Source organism: Rhipicephalus microplus, chromosome 5 (genome assembly GCF_043290135.1).
Source record: "Rhipicephalus microplus isolate Deutch F79 chromosome 5, USDA_Rmic, whole genome shotgun sequence".
Lineage (NCBI taxonomy): Eukaryota > Metazoa > Arthropoda > Arachnida > Ixodida > Ixodidae > Rhipicephalus > Rhipicephalus microplus.
Genome location: NC_134704.1, coordinates 174794864 through 174810633, shown reverse-complemented (window position 1 = coordinate 174810633; position 15770 = coordinate 174794864). Strand labels below are relative to the sequence as shown.

The 15770-nt window shown below is 43.7% G+C and overlaps 1 pseudogene; it reads right to left on the bottom strand.

Annotated features, from left to right (window-relative positions):
• Positions 1–303: 303 nt before the first annotated feature.
• The window catches only part of LOC119173620 (piwi-like protein 1), a 33891-nt pseudogene continuing 18424 nt past the window's right edge, over positions 304–15770 (bottom strand).

Sequence of the window (15770 nt, the reverse complement as noted above, 5' to 3'; positions counted from 1 at the left end):
TACCATTATGGAAACGGCCAGGAGAGCCGATAAAAGTTGTAGGTGGATAGATAGAAAGATAGATAAATAGATAAATATATAGATAAATACATAGATAGATAGAGAGATACACTCGAAGTCGCTGAAGTTTAGAAAATGCTGTGCATTTCAAAGAAAACTTGAGTCACTTATCCGTTTCGCCAATATTTGTTATAAGTCCGAGGCGACAACCAAGAACTCTTGGCGACATCACTCATGTCAAGCATCCTTCGCAGGTCACTATTACACAAAAACGCAACTTCCCAAACGTAACGCAAACTTTATTTGTAAATGAATGACAAAAGGCTGTAAAGAACAAAACGAAGCATAATCAGAAGAATATCCAATTGGAGGAGACCTCGGTAGTGAAAAAGTTACGAAATCAATGATTCCAAAACTGCATTCATTCTGAAAACAAGCACATTAGGTAGCACAATATGCTCAAACTCACGAATACCAGTCCACAGCCATGGTGCTATTGTTACCGGACCCATAGATGTAAGGTTCACAGATTAAGCGCATATGTTCGTTCATGTAATTTCCTTGCACATGTTTTTTTTTCTTTCGCACAATGTGTGCGCGTGCCACTGCTCAAAGTACTGTGTGTTAAATGAATAAATTGTAGTCATTTCAGCAATTAGAAATTTTATCATACAGGCACTTCTCTGAAAAATAGTAATTCGTACAATTGAAACGTGTGCTTAGCAGCCACGATATGATTTGCGGATCAATATTCTCCATAGCAAGAAAATACTGGTCATTGTAGTTAGAAAGCTTGAACTATTATGTCAGGGCTTTTGAACCAGACCATTTTAAAGCAGTGTTGTTCCGGAACAATAAAAAACAAAAAACTGAAATATACAGCCAGCTTTCAAAAGTTTGTAACAGACAAGAAAAAGGAGCCGATTGAATGAAAACAAAAAAATGAACATATGCCAGAGAGATGGACGGACAGTTCATATGTTTACAGAGTGATGGGATGTAATGTGGGAGAAATAGAATCAGGTAAGCCAATTGCATACCTTGCAAAAGTGCTTCCAGACATTCACGAACTGTGATAAAGCTACAAAATAAGGTGCCACGCTCCCTTCACTAAACTCTCACAAAGAGTAGCGCTTTATTTTAGGGACATTACAGTACTTAGGTAATAATTCAAGGCGGTTACACCGGTAGAGTAAAAAAACGATTATGGTTCTTTTTTCAAGATGTTCTGAAAGATGTTTTTGAAAGAACCCGAGAAGAAACTGTACTCTGGCAAGCGGCATAAATCTGTACAAGATCGAACATTAAGATGTAACTAATTCTCCGGCATAGTATTTACGAATAAGAGGCTTTTAGAAACACGCTCTTGAGAATTACCAAGCAAAATTCTTGAGGAGTCGGCATGATGTAAGAACAATGAATAAAAAAGGTTTTAAAGCTAGCCTACTAATAACCGAATCTGGAGTAGACCACACATACATCAATATTCTTTCTTCGTTCTAGAAGTGTTATATAAAAAGCTGCTCTAATGAAGCACCTCATCTAAACCTGAGATAAAGGTTTTGTTTGCGTTAAGACTAAACAAAGATGCCTGTCAGTCGCGATCTGTATAAACTAGTGCCATCCATACATCTCGACAAGCCTCTCACGCGGTTACAGGTAGAACAAGGTAGGGGCGAGCTTGGCGTTGTGCTCGCTGTGCAGCGACTGTCCGGCCAGGAAGGCCAGCTTGTGGGCGTACTGGCAGGGCGCCGGCACGCGGATGGTGCCCGGCCAGTTGAAGTACAGGTGGGTCATCTTGTACGACAGGCGCTGCATGTGGTCCGGCTTAAGGCCCGTGGTGTCGTGGATGACGTTGTAGTGTGTGGGCGCCACGGTGCCCTGGCGGACACTCTGCGAGACGAGGAAGTAGTCGTAGCGCTCGGGCCGGGTCACTTCGGTGTCCACCACGGTGCCCGGAAGAGGGTTGTTGTAGCCCCGGCGCGGGTCTTGCAGGAAGAAGCGCGTGGAGATGCGCTTGGTGACGACCACGAAGGCTAGCTTGTGCTCCACGCCGGGGAAGAGTACGTCCAGGGCGGTGACGATCTGTTCGATCTCCCACTCGCGCACCTGCGCACACGGAAGAGGTTACTAATTCACACGGTTATTAGTGTCGCAGCGAACGACCTAGGCCCTAGGTTTTTTTTATAATTTTGCGCGATGTTGTTACGGACACTGGGGGTGGTGCCGGCTATGGCGGACAATATGCAACTGCGCGTGACCCGAACAATGATCTCATAACAAGTTTCCCTGTAAAAAGCAGGCGTTTTTGCTTGGAACTGGTTTCGCCGATGTAGTTAAGGAGTCGGTTGTGAAACGTTGACGTCATGAAGAAGCAGTCGCGCTAGTGCTTAAATCTATACCTTGGCCCTTCGACATATGCTCTTTTGCAGACACGTACAGGATATCAGTTCTTTCGCGAGACTCAACTACGGTCTGAATAAAGGTCAGCGAAGAATCAATGCTTGTGTTCGGTCCTTCGGTGAGCCATCCTGGGTGCTCTGTGCGTTGCCGTGCGATGGGCATGTTGAAGTCGAGAACGATATTGTGAGGAAGCGACTTCAGAAGGATGGGGTAGAACACCGTAGAGCAACTGTCCTCCGATGCTCCGAGAGTCTTGAGGGCACGAGTTTGGGCTCGGACCGTGGCATAAATGCATCGAAATCCTCGAAGATTATTGGAGGACTCCACAGGTTGCATGTCGATGAGTCGCTGCATGTGAGCCTGAATAATGGCATCGATCTTGACAAAGCGTTGTTTTAAAATGTCCGGGGCTTCAGAAAAGCAGCTTGCCGTTGCTGGAAGTCCCGCGATAGCCGGTGCAGCGTCACCTGTCAGAACCGAACGGAGATAGGCGAACCGGTCTACGTCGGTGAGCGCACCGTTGTTGTGCATCAGTTGATTAAACTGCTAACAAAAAGGTGTCCACAATGACGGTTCCCCATCGAACTTCATGAGGTCGATTTTCGGAAGATGAACGGTGGGCTGGAGCATGCGTAACATTGGTTCAGTAGGTGCTGCCAGTGGTGGTGCATGGTTCCGGGAATCTTGAAGTTGCCGTAGCCTATACTTGAGCTTCGCTGACGTTGTTTTGGCTAGATCGTTATATTCCACAACCTGGTCAAACTCTGCTTCTGCTTCCGTGGGTGATAGCAGAGGAACGATGTTGAAGTCGGTGGCCCTCAAGTTGGTGTGCGGCTGCTTGATACGTTCGTTGAGAATGCAAAGCTCCTCTTACGTGACTCTTTCTTGAGTGAGCGTTGCTTCTGCTTAGTTTATAACGCGTGTAATTCGGCTCTCTCGGATTTACGCTCCAGTTTGAGAGCTTCCTTGTTTCGTCAATGCGGTGAGCAGCTGTAAGTCGGTCGGTCAAATTCGTAAGCAAGAAGCCGATTAACTTGAGTTCATCGACATGGTTCATTGTTCCGATGGTTTTTGGCACCACTTGAAGACAATTGAGCCTCCCGTTACGTAGAAAAGGGAGTTTATTTGCAATAATTCGAAGTCCGACTTAGTTGGTTGCTGCTGCAGCGCGTGAATCCCAAGCCCAGTTCTTCGCCTCCTTCATCTTCGATCGTTTTTCCAACACACATACGTCCGGAATCCAACACGCGCTCCTCTCAGCCAGTCGGTGGTTACGCCACTATGAATGCATCAGACGTTTAAGCGCTGTGTGAGCGGACCCTCAGCGTGGATGGTAGCGAGCGAGGGATCACGTGACGTGAGCAGCAGCAGTAGAAATGGCAGCCTCCTGTACCGCGAGTCCACGCTGCTCGAAAAACGCAACGGTTGTTCGGCAAACACGCAAGCACCGACTGCAATTCAGGATACAAGAGAACCTGTGCCTTCTCCGAAAAGTCACCGCAGCCGATTCTTTCGAAAATCCGCGCACGTGTGTTGAAGTTCTACGAAACGATCGGGAGCTCACCCTTCGGACCATAAGGGAGCGTCTCGAGATGCTTGTTTGGTACTTCCGTCAAAGGGACTTTGCAAAATTTAGTAGGCGATTTTATGGAATTGTAATGATTTAGTTTTTAGCAGCAGCCACTCTTCTTCCCATTCAGAAAACCTCTTTTGTTTGATTTGCCACAAGGCAACGCGGCAAATGAGATGCCCTAGGGCAGGGTGTTTACAACGTATTTAGGCTGCCTTGAAGGCTTAGATTGTAGTGCAGCTCCAAGTGAAGGTGACAAAAAATAAAACATGCTTATGCGTCAAAAAATAACTGAATTCCCAATGTTTAAAAAAAGTTTTTTTCTTGCGGCAACGTAAGAAAACGCTTTACTTTCCTTTACAACATACTTCATACTTTCATGCACCAATGGCGTCGCGGCTGCCTTGACCAAACGACACTTGGCTAAAACCGACAGCGTGCATTGCGCTCCGGTATAACGCTGATTGTTTGAGCTGAACGGGGAAGGGGGCGCAATATTGTTAAGATAAAATTGCCTAATATTATGAGGCGCTTTACGTCTTAAAGCCAATGGTGTTTAGAGGATACAAAACTCCTCAGAAGAATTAAAGAAAGCAGCATAGCAAATGCTGATCTACAAATTATTATCAATAATGCCATTGTGAGTACCGAGCAAGCGTGCTTGCAGCAGCTCCCCAATCAGTGTTTAGAAAAAGGCTGTGAAGTGCCACTCTTCCAGCTTTCGCTGTGACTTTGCAGCACCTTCCACGTAGGCCTGGCGTCATTTTTTGTCAGGGTTCATTCTCACTCTAGCCGAAGGTTTTTATTATTGATTTATCTGCCTCTATCACGAATTTCCGCTCACAAACTATGCCAACTTTTCACTCACCATGCAAGCGCCCCCTGAATATCTGCGAAATGAGCTCTGTAACGCCGTCGTCTTAAAGAAAAGATTGATTGTAGCCAGCACAAGTTTTTTTTTCTTTAGCAGTGTTGAGAAATTTCACTACCTTTGGTAAACACTACGAGAGCAGGGAGAAATCGCCGTAGTAGTACTTGAAAGAAGTTAGGAGTGAATATATATTTTCGTAAACCAAAGCACGTTTCATTGAATGAAGCCTTGCAATATCAGAACTCTCGTTTGAAGTTTTCCGGCACAGAGGCCGTGATAGCTCGCCTGCTTGGGAATGCGAGTCCTGATGTTCAAGGAAATTGTTAATGCAAAATTAATTGAGCAATTTACCCACTTCTGCAATCACTTCTGCGGTGTTTATGATTGTTCAGTTTTTTAATCAACCGCGCTACCGTGCGGCCCACACTTGTTAGGTCAGCTTTTATTTTCCAGTTAGCTCGAAGATTGTCCTGATTTTGTGCATTTTTCTACGCCTGCATTAACCCAGAGAAAATGGTCACAAAACATGCCAGGCAGATGCACGCGTATATTGTTTTTAGCGCAACACAGCACGTACTTGATTTTTCTGGTTAGCAAAAGCTCCACGTTTCGCATACACTAGAGCTTACTTGTGTGACTGTGGACCATATACAGTTACTCTACAGATTACATTCTCCTGGCGTCACCTCGCGGCGTCGACGTGGGATAGCAGGTATTCAACTAGGCGTTGCGCAGTTTCGGAAACCATATCAGTCGGCTCTTCTCGATTCCCCTACACCATTCTAAAACACCATATCAAGGGGCTAACAATCATATTTTCCTTTCTTTCCTGATTATTTCTTCAGTCACATACCTGACAAGCCTTAATGAACGTCAGGAGTCGATTACACCAACGGGATTATGTTTGGGGCACCACGCCGTTGCACGCGCAGGCTGTAGTTCCCTTGCCTCCCCTTTATGTTGAAGGCGACGAACACGCAAGTAACTTCGGACATATAAACAGGTGTCATCAGCGGCAGTGGGATCAGGGCAAACTTGGAAAAGGCAGGCAAACGGAAAGTTGCATTTATGTAAATAAATTTAGGCCACTCAATCTCATTAACTCAGAATATCTTTGCTAGTGCAGTACCTTCCTACAAATATCAGATAAGTAATAGAAAAAAGCGTAGCGCGCAGTGCAGCAGTATTTTCTAGCTGCGATAGTAGGCATCACAACTAAGTCACTCCCTACGCTCAAGCGCCTTCGTTATATGTTCGACAGCATACGAATAGTATTTGTCACACAACGACTGAAGAAGCAGGCGTATTGGTTCGGGTTCACTCTGTTGGATTTATAAACTGGTATAAAAACCGTAATTTCTGCGGAAGTGAACTTAATGTAGCGTTGAGCAACTAGCTACTCATAATCAAGGCTGAAAAGAAAAAAAATACTGAGCGTTGCAGCTTTATGTTAGCTGCGTCTATATTGAATGAATAAAGAGAGTTTTTTGCCAGAAAAGACAGAACTATAAGCAAAAAGGTAGTCACATGCAGCAGTAGCGAGGTAAATTTAAAAGAAAAAAAAGCAACATAGCACATTTGAATGATCATGCGTACTCGACTATATTTTTTTTTTGCCAAGCGCATGCATGCAGCACTGCCATACACCGCCAATTAAGGAACAAATAAAAAGAGGCACCCATTAGGCATAAGACTGCCTAATGTTTACTAAATGTTGAATTATTTTTAATAATAGTATTATTACTCTTTATTCTGGCATGTCACAGTTACATGCCACAGAGATCAGGCAAAAGGAAACAGACTTGACTATTTCCTGACTTTTAGCCTATACCCCGGCACGTCAACAAAACAAAACAAGGACAGCGGTAAGGTAAGCAAAAATACCCAGTGCAGCACAATTCAAAAACATCCCTTTAAAAAACGCAGAATCAAAATTCACCTTGAGCAGACATTTTATGTAACTATACACTTGAAACGCAGTGGAGTACAATTAGAGAACAAATGTAGATATTTGAACTGGTAAAATACAAATGCGCGTACATAAACATCGAGCAAAGAAGCGTTTTATTCTGGATCAAAGAGCAATCTTACTTTCTTTTTAAAACGATATACAGATCTGCTCATCTGTGATAATTTGCTAACAGAAAGAATACTGTTACATAAGTCGACTATTTGATGGTCAAGTGATTGCGTGCCATAATTTGTCCTACACCTAGTTGAAACAAGCGACGTTCTTCACAAGTTATATTCGATGTCCCGAGTTAGGTACATATTGCTGAATGAAGCAAAGTCCTGTTTTATGTGGTTTTAAATGAAAACTATCAGTTTAAGTTTATAGCATTCAGTGAAGCATAATGCATGAAAAACAAAATAAATTGTTATGGCTATCTGGCCATCTTGCTATTAGTTTCAATGCTTTCTGTTGCATTGCGATAATTTTTTTGTGCATCAGTCTTGTTACATGTGCCCTAAACTAAGTTGCAGTGAGGTGCGAATGAGCAAGGGAAAATTATAGTTGCTTTGCAACCGAATGTGGAAGCTGATGATTAATACGGCTTGGAACACCTATGAATCGAGTAATTTTCATTTTTATATGAATGACGTGATCAGACCAGCTCAAGTCATTGTGGACATGTACGCCCAGAAGCTTACAACTACTATTGCATGGTATTTCTGAATTGCCAAATAGAGTTTTGGGTTGTGGTTAATTGCTTTGTTTTTAGCACGGTATAAAATGAAATTCTTTTTCTTCTACGTTTAATCTCAGTTTATTTACTCTAAGTCATCCCTCTATTTTTCAAGCCAGCTATTCATTCTCTGCTCAAGTTCTTCTAGGCTGAAGCCAGAAAAACAAGAGATGTTAGTGTCGTCTGCATATGGGATAATGTTCGAAGATAAAGGAATGTTTACAACATCATTTATATATATAGTGAATAGAAGAGGTCCTACTATTGATCCTGAGGTACACCATATTTTATTGTTCCGTAGTTAGAGCAAGTTTCATTATGTAGCTTTGTGTATTGTTGTCGTCCAGTCGAATAGCTTTCCATAAGACTCTTAGCAATGCCACGAAATCCGTAATTTCCTAATTTTTAACAGTATAATATGTTGAAGCGAATGTAACGCTTTGTTGAAGTCAAAAATAGCTTGATAGTAAATTGCTTCATTTCAATGTTTCGAATTAAGACATTTTTATATTAAGCAAAGCGGTCTGCATGGATTTCCCAGGTTGAAAACAATAATGATGACTGCTTATCAAATAATTTGCGGAAAAGTAGCTAAAAAAACGCGTGTATATTATTTCTTATTAACACTAAAAAAAACTGGCAGAACAGAAATCGGCTGGCGGTTGCCGAATTTAGTTTTCTTTTCCCTTCCCCTTAAACACAACAGTAACATGGGCTATCTTTAATCTATCTGGGAGCACGTCAGCCCAACATCTGATGAAATATATAAGTCAAAGGTTCTATTAAACAACCAATGAAAATCTGAACTTGAAATGGTGAGATGTCATCATCACCAGGAGCGTAAGTATTTTTCACTGAATCAATAATGGTTGTAACTTCTGCTTCTTTTGTTGGCGTGAAAAATATCCAGCCATATTTTCATGTGTGAATGCATGACATAAGGGAGGTACTATTCGGTAAGGGAGCTGGGGCTACATATTTACCCGCTTCTAGAAAATGTTCATTAAGTTTGTTGGCTAACGCAGCGCCGTTAAAGTAATACCTGTAATCAGCATTCCGAGGGGTGTTGTGTTAGCTTGGCTACCAATTAGCTTTTAATTATTTTTCATATCTGCTTAGGATTGTTACCTATGTTTGAAAACATTTTTTTCTGTAAAATGACAACTTTGCCTTTTTTAGATCATCGTTTAACACATTACAAAACGTTTTGTACTTGGCTTATACATGAGTAAACTTATGTTTACTTCATTCTTGTTGAAACAACATTCAAGCCGCAGAATGTTGAAGGCCGCAGAATCCCGTGCCAGAAAACGTCACTAAGACGACAAAATGCACAAAAGGAAAGCGTTAATTGAATACTAGCAGTTGACGAAGCCCCGGAAGGCATAAGCGACGTTAACTTAACTATATTGAGCATAAAGTAGTAAAAGCGACATATATGCGAAGAAAGTTAAGAGCCTGAAGAGACAACTTGCGGACTGGGACCGGATCTGCAACTTACGGGTAATGCGAACGATCATCTACCAAATGAGCTACGGTGGTGAGCGTTCACTCGTCGCGTACTACGTGAAGACTTGAAGTCTGCCGGAACAGCAAGCTACAGCAAGTTAGCTCGTGATAAGGCCAGTTAAAGAGAACCTGCAAGACTTTTTGGGTATGGCCAGAAAACACTGCCGAATAACATAGCGCAGCATCAGGCGGCAAAATGACGACAATTTCTGAAAGTCAGCTAAATATCGCGTTCTTTTCTCTCTAGAAATGACGCTTCAGGCCCGAAATCGCAGCGTCCCAGGCCTAGTATAAGCTACTGGCTGATTTGAGCACGCACGCTCGGTCACTATTGGGGCTGCCGCGGAAGACGGCGACTGAACCACGCGCCGCAACGCGTTCGCACAGAAACGCCGCGCATCCGATTAAAAATTCAGTTTTGTCGTAAAGGCGAAGCAATTATTCCGATACCAACAAATCAGAGTGTGACGCGACGAATCGAAAGCAGATCAAAACGTTCCCCGCGTTGCTCACGCACAAATGGCACAAGGAACGTACTCACGTGTGCAGATGAACGCGAATGTCTCAGTTGTTACTTTGCTGTGTCTGGAAAACATGCCCTTTCTGTCAACGAAGACTTTGCAGCGAGTACGGTGACCTTTGATGCCCCGTAACTAATACAGGTTCCGGTGAAAGCCCAAGACATATGATTCTCCCTACCGCAAGATAAGTGCGCACATGCGCGAGCGTCCACCCCTACCCCCTCCGTGGGGCAGAGTACGCGTGGGAGATGAATATATATATATATATATATATATATATATATATATATATATATATATATATATATATATATATATATATATGAAATTAACAGACAATTGTGCTAAGGAATGTACAGGGGAAGCTATTAGACCAAATTTTAATGTGAATGTGAAGAACGAAAAGTGGGTTAAAAGATAACTTGCCGTGATCCGAAATTGAACCTGCGACCTTCGAAGGTCACAGGCTCGCTTTTTCTATTGCGACAAAGACTTGCCTTCAAGGCATACTATTTTTTTAAATGTGTGCTGTCAGGCCGATGTAAAGTGAAGTAGTGTCTTGTGGAATCTGTTGTCATGTATCCAGCGGTTGTAACTAGCTGTGTCGCTGTAGCGAAGGCCGGCTTGAGCGAGGTGACGGGAGCGTTTTGGCTGCAACCATTTACATGTCCATAAAAGGTGGTATGTGTCTGCCTGCATCGCAGGAGTGGGACAATACGGACACGTATCACTAACTCGTAAATGTGACCAGTTCCATGACAATATAACGGCCGGTGTAAGGGCCACCCCTACCCGAAGCCTTTTAAGCACAACTTCCTCCGCCCTAGTAAGGTGAGAGGGGAGGGAGCAGACACACGGTGGAATGAGAGCGCGTGTATCCTGCCGGAGAACGTTTTTACGGATACGGAGTAAGTTTAGGGGCTGAGGTGGAAGGGGAATGGCTGGAAGGTCTATGTCTGGAGGGCAGTGCGCCTGCTGGTCAGCAGCAATGTTGTGTGGGTTCGCAGCATGGCCTTGAAACCAATGTACTTTTACACAAGTAGCCATATTATGGTTCAGCTTATGAATTGCCTCGCAGATCTTTATCGCCTTGTGTATTTTCTTGAGCTCCTTGATGGCTCCAAGGGAATTAGTGTACACGTCAATCTGCTCAATTTTGGGTAGCTTAGAGGTGGCATCCTGGATTGCGTCGTGGATGGCTTGAAGTTCCATCACAAGAGGAGTGGCTTCCTTAGCCAGATAACGCTGATGGCCTCTGACAAAGTATGCGTAGTACTCAGGAATGATGTCCTTCCGCTGTCTTGTAGGATAGCAGCATCTGTGTATAGTTTGCAGTTATTAGCGCATGGGGCCTCAATGATGGAGCATTCGTCAATAGTAGATTATGTATCGGAGCACCGTAACTTTGTTGTTTTTTTAGATGTGATGGTGGCGAATTCCCAGGGAGGCATAGACTCGGGCTGGTTGTCAATGTGAGAGCCACGTTCAAAGTGAGCATGCAACGCAGCAACAACCGGTACAAGTTGCCTTTTGATTAGACGAGCTTTTTTCTTTTTGTGAAACCAGCTCTGCAATTGTGTTAAGCTGGGTGTGCTCCTGTAAAGTTGGTATGGGAGTGATGCGAGGTAACGCTGTTGTTGTGCACATAGCATCAGGGTTAATAGTCTCCAACTGTGCAAACTGAGCCAAAGTTAACCAGTGAAATTGTAGCAGGTATAAAACTCTTGGCTGCAGAACTGTACGGACGAGCTGTCGAGCTACATGTGTACGAGATCCAGCTGCTTTCGATGCAATGCGGCGAATCAGATGAAGTGTTTTTGTGAACCTCTGTCTGACTTTTCGAATACAGTGCACTCCATTGCCGGACTGGTGAATATGAAGACCTAGTATGCGGACCTCCGAAACCTCAGGAATGGTCACTGCACCTAGTGTAAATGTAAACGGGGACTGCTTGATTTTCGGCGTCGTGCTTTGTTAGCTACCTGAACTTAGCATGATTTTTGGGTTGACGCGTCTAACCCTGCGTTCAGAGTGTAGCTCTGAAGAACATCAAGGGCTTTCTGAAGCTGTTGTGCTTATCTTGAGACGTCTTTATGCAGATACAATGAAGTCACATCATCAGCGTATATTAGAAATCTCACGTCTGGAATTAAGTATAGTTGCCATTCTTTAGGTATTAGAGCAATGTTCAACAGGAGAGGAGCGAAAAGAAATCCTTGCGAGACACTTCTGTTGGCCATGAAGCAACCTTCATGCTTTACATCTACTCTTATCGCAAATGTGCGGTTGTGAAGAAAAGATTAAATAAATTTTACTACTCGCAGTGGAAATCTAAGCTCGAAGAGGTTGGTTAAAATGACGTCATGGTTTATGTTGTCGTAAGCTTTCGTTACGTCCGTTGCTATTACAGTGCGTCCTGCGTGGCTGTGTGGAGAAACTTGTAAAACGTCATTCGACAAAATAGAAAGGCCGTCTTCAGTCCCCAAGTGAGAATGGAACTCGATTTGATCCGGATGGTACTTCTTTTGTCGTTCAAGTCTCCAGAAAACACGTGTGGCCAGCATCTTTTCAGCAAGCTTGCAGACAGTAGCAGTCAATGAAATTGGCCGTAAGGATTGCAGGCTATTTGGAGACTTTCCGCGTTTTAGAATTGGGACGAACATGAGTGTTTACAATCAGATGGGAGGTCCAAAGTTTTCCACACATTAAGAATAGCCTGCAGAAGTGCATCAAGAGCCTCACCTTCCATGTTTCTGAAAACTTTGTATGGAGTACCGTTTGCACCTCCCTTATTCTGACACTTACTTATTCATTGACGAGTGTCTCGTACTGGCAGACTTAGTGCCGTTAGGTAGTACACGAGGGACTACTGATCAACTGCCAGCTCGCAATAAGTTCACGTGCTACGTGACGCCAAACAGACTCATAAAGAGTGAGCCACACTCGCCGCCATATCTACAGGTAGCGCTGACTGACACTCCCAAGTTTAAATTCACACATAAACCCAAGAAAGTGGCTGGGGAGATAGCTGCAGTGGTAGCTCACTGGTAGAGCATCGATTGCGTTATTCGAAGGTCACAGGTTCGGTTCCTGCTCACGGCAAGTTATCTTTTCACACACTTTTCTTTCATCACATTTGCATAACAATTTGGTATTATAACTTGCCCTATACAATCCTTGGCACATTGTCTATTGTCTGTTAGATCTCATTGATATTGTGTCAAAATACAGAAAAAACAAACTCTTGAGTCTTGAGTGTGCACTTCTTTACCTTATATATATATATATATATATATATATATATATATATTTAAATATATATATATATATATATATATATATATATATATATATATATATATATATATATATATATATATATATATATATATATATATATATAGGGAAGAAGACGCACGTACGAAGTGATTTTATTTCCGTTTCGGCCGCGGGTCCGGCCTTCATCAGAATGATGAAGGCCGGACCCGTGGCCGCAACGTCAATAAAATAACTTCGTACGTGCGTCTTCTTCCCTATACGGATAATCTTACCCGGACCCAGCATCACTTTTGTTTTTGGTATATATATATATATATATAGAAATTGGCTTGAGCGGACAAACGTAGGAAAACTTTTATGATTCTTATGTTTCGGCTGGGGTCCGGCCTTCGCCTTGAGCGAACGTTTGTCCGCTCAAGCCAATTTCTATTTATCATTGGATCCACAGAAGACACTCGCTTGACATACATATATATATATATATATATATATATATATATATATATATATATATATATATATATATATATATATATACGTGGAATGACGGTGGCCACCAACATCGCCACCGACGACGCGGGCAAATTGCAGCCGAAAGTGTCCATATACTTGCTATTGGAATGAAAGAAAAAACAAGAAAGATAAAACTGTAGGGTCAAGATCACGATGCGCGCGTGACATCTAATGTGCCCCCGTGCCATCCCTTCTTCGGGACAAGAGAAGGGAGAATGAAATTCCAGAGCGCGTCAAATTTGCATAACTCGGCTCGTGTAGGACGTATCGGACTCGTACACGACAGATTTTGCAGCGGTGAATTCGTCAGACAATAAGCTCTTTTTGTGAATCCTATTCATGGCTACTTCGAAAAGTGTTGAAGTTGGGCAGTATATAGTTCCGAAACTACATAAATTATAGAAATACTGATAAACTCGGGCAAAATTTTGATCCCTTCGCTTCGCTCTACGACAGAATTTATTTTAAAGAAGCACGCACAATTTTCCAGGGCGAAAGGTTCGTATTAGCGAAGATGTTCTTGCTGGAGTATAAACGAAGCATTCTAGAGATCACTCGTCTCTACCCTCCTGTATGATTGTAGTAAGTAGAAAGCAGATGAAGCATTGGGCAGAAACGGTCACTGCGAATAGGCCGTAGTCGGCATCATTACTTGATTACAGCGGAGGTAATGTGATGAACTTTGCCGGCTATATGCTCATACCTTGAATTGAGGCTTGTTTGAGAATATAGGGGTAATCATTCTTCAACATCCAATACTGACTGATTGATATGTGCAGTTTAACGTCCCAAAACCACCATGTGAGCGACGCTGTAGTGAGGGGCTCCGGAAAGTCAGACCACCTGAGGTTCTTAAACTTGCACCACAACTATTCGGCAACATTGCTCATAAGGAATACGAACCCAGGAAGGGATGATGAACACACACTACGTTCACTGATCGAAAGTTGGCGCTTTCGGTGTTGATCGTTCCTTCTTGCGTCTCTCATCCGCTAGGTTATAGCAAGCAACTGTACTCGGACATTTTTAGAAAAACGCGCGGCAGCTAACCTGGGTGTGCAGCCCGAGGTCGACGCAGGCCTGCTTCTTGATCATGTCGTAGCGGTCCTTGCGGTTGTTGGCCAGCACTAGCATCGCCAGCTGCAGGTTCCCAGAGGCGCCGACGTCGTGCAGTGCGCGCACGTAGTTGCCTGCCCGGTCGTCCTCCAGTTGCACAATCTGCGGCTGGCCCAGGCCCAGCCCCATGGGAGGGCACACACTCAGCAAGGTGCGCACGAACTCTGTGGTATTGGACTCGTCGCGCTTAGGACAGATCACCAGCCACGACTGGATGTTGACAGTGATGTGCAGAGGCTGGTCGCATGTCTCACGCGAGAAGTCCGCCGTCCGCGGATCGGAGCGGTGACTGCGGTCACCCTGGCGGATGCGCTCCGTGGGCAGGACGCGGCCCTCAATGGAGACCAGGGCGTCGTCGAACACGAGGCCCCAGCGGTTCATCTCCTGGCGGATCTCAGCATGGCCGTTGATGCGCCCGATAAACTCGAGGAGGTTCTGCACGCGCTTCGTCGGCTCGACACGCGTGTGCTGAGCCAAATCACGCATCACCGACACGTTTGCGCGCATCTGCGATTGATAAGAAAAAGAGAGGTGAGTGAAGAGGCTTCGCTGGGTTAACAATGACGACACAGAACAAGTTAAGAACATGATAGCCCCAAAGTGTAATAATTTTTTTTTCTTTTAAGGTGTCCTAAGGTCTTGCGTCTTCATTTCATGCGTACGTACTTGTAGCCCCGTGATATGAATAACTGGTGCCAACAGTGTTGCATGGTGGACGAGTGCGTCACTTGAGAATATGATGCAGTCATTTCATAAATAGGTTGCATTATCTACCCAGACAGGATATTGGGTATAAAAAACACAGCACTAGCAGACGTAACTCAAACATCGGTTATTCCTCCCCATGACGTTGCTTCTTCAAAATGTTTTCAATTTTAAAGTGGCCGACTTTCATTGAGCATGTCGTACCGAGACACGTGTAACTTTTTGTCATTTTGGAGATATTATGATGCAGACTCTAGGATGTCGCGGTGCAATATTGCATTGCACACTTACATCATCGTAGATTGTATCTTCCAAACACTAGTGATTGAAAACAGTTATGTCTACAGTTATACAACTACACTGCACATGTTACAATTCTGGCAATCTTTCATGTGCTACAGAACAGAATCTCATTCTCAATTCATGTCGGAAACGTCTCGTGTATTCTTTCCCTTGGTCATGTGGACAAAATATTTAGTACAACCAGGAAAGTGCGTTAGAAAATGGCTTCGTGAGCGTCTTAACAGGCATGTGAACACCACAGAAAATGTTGTTGTGCACCTTCACTTGCTAATTGCATAGTCATCGGCGCTGGC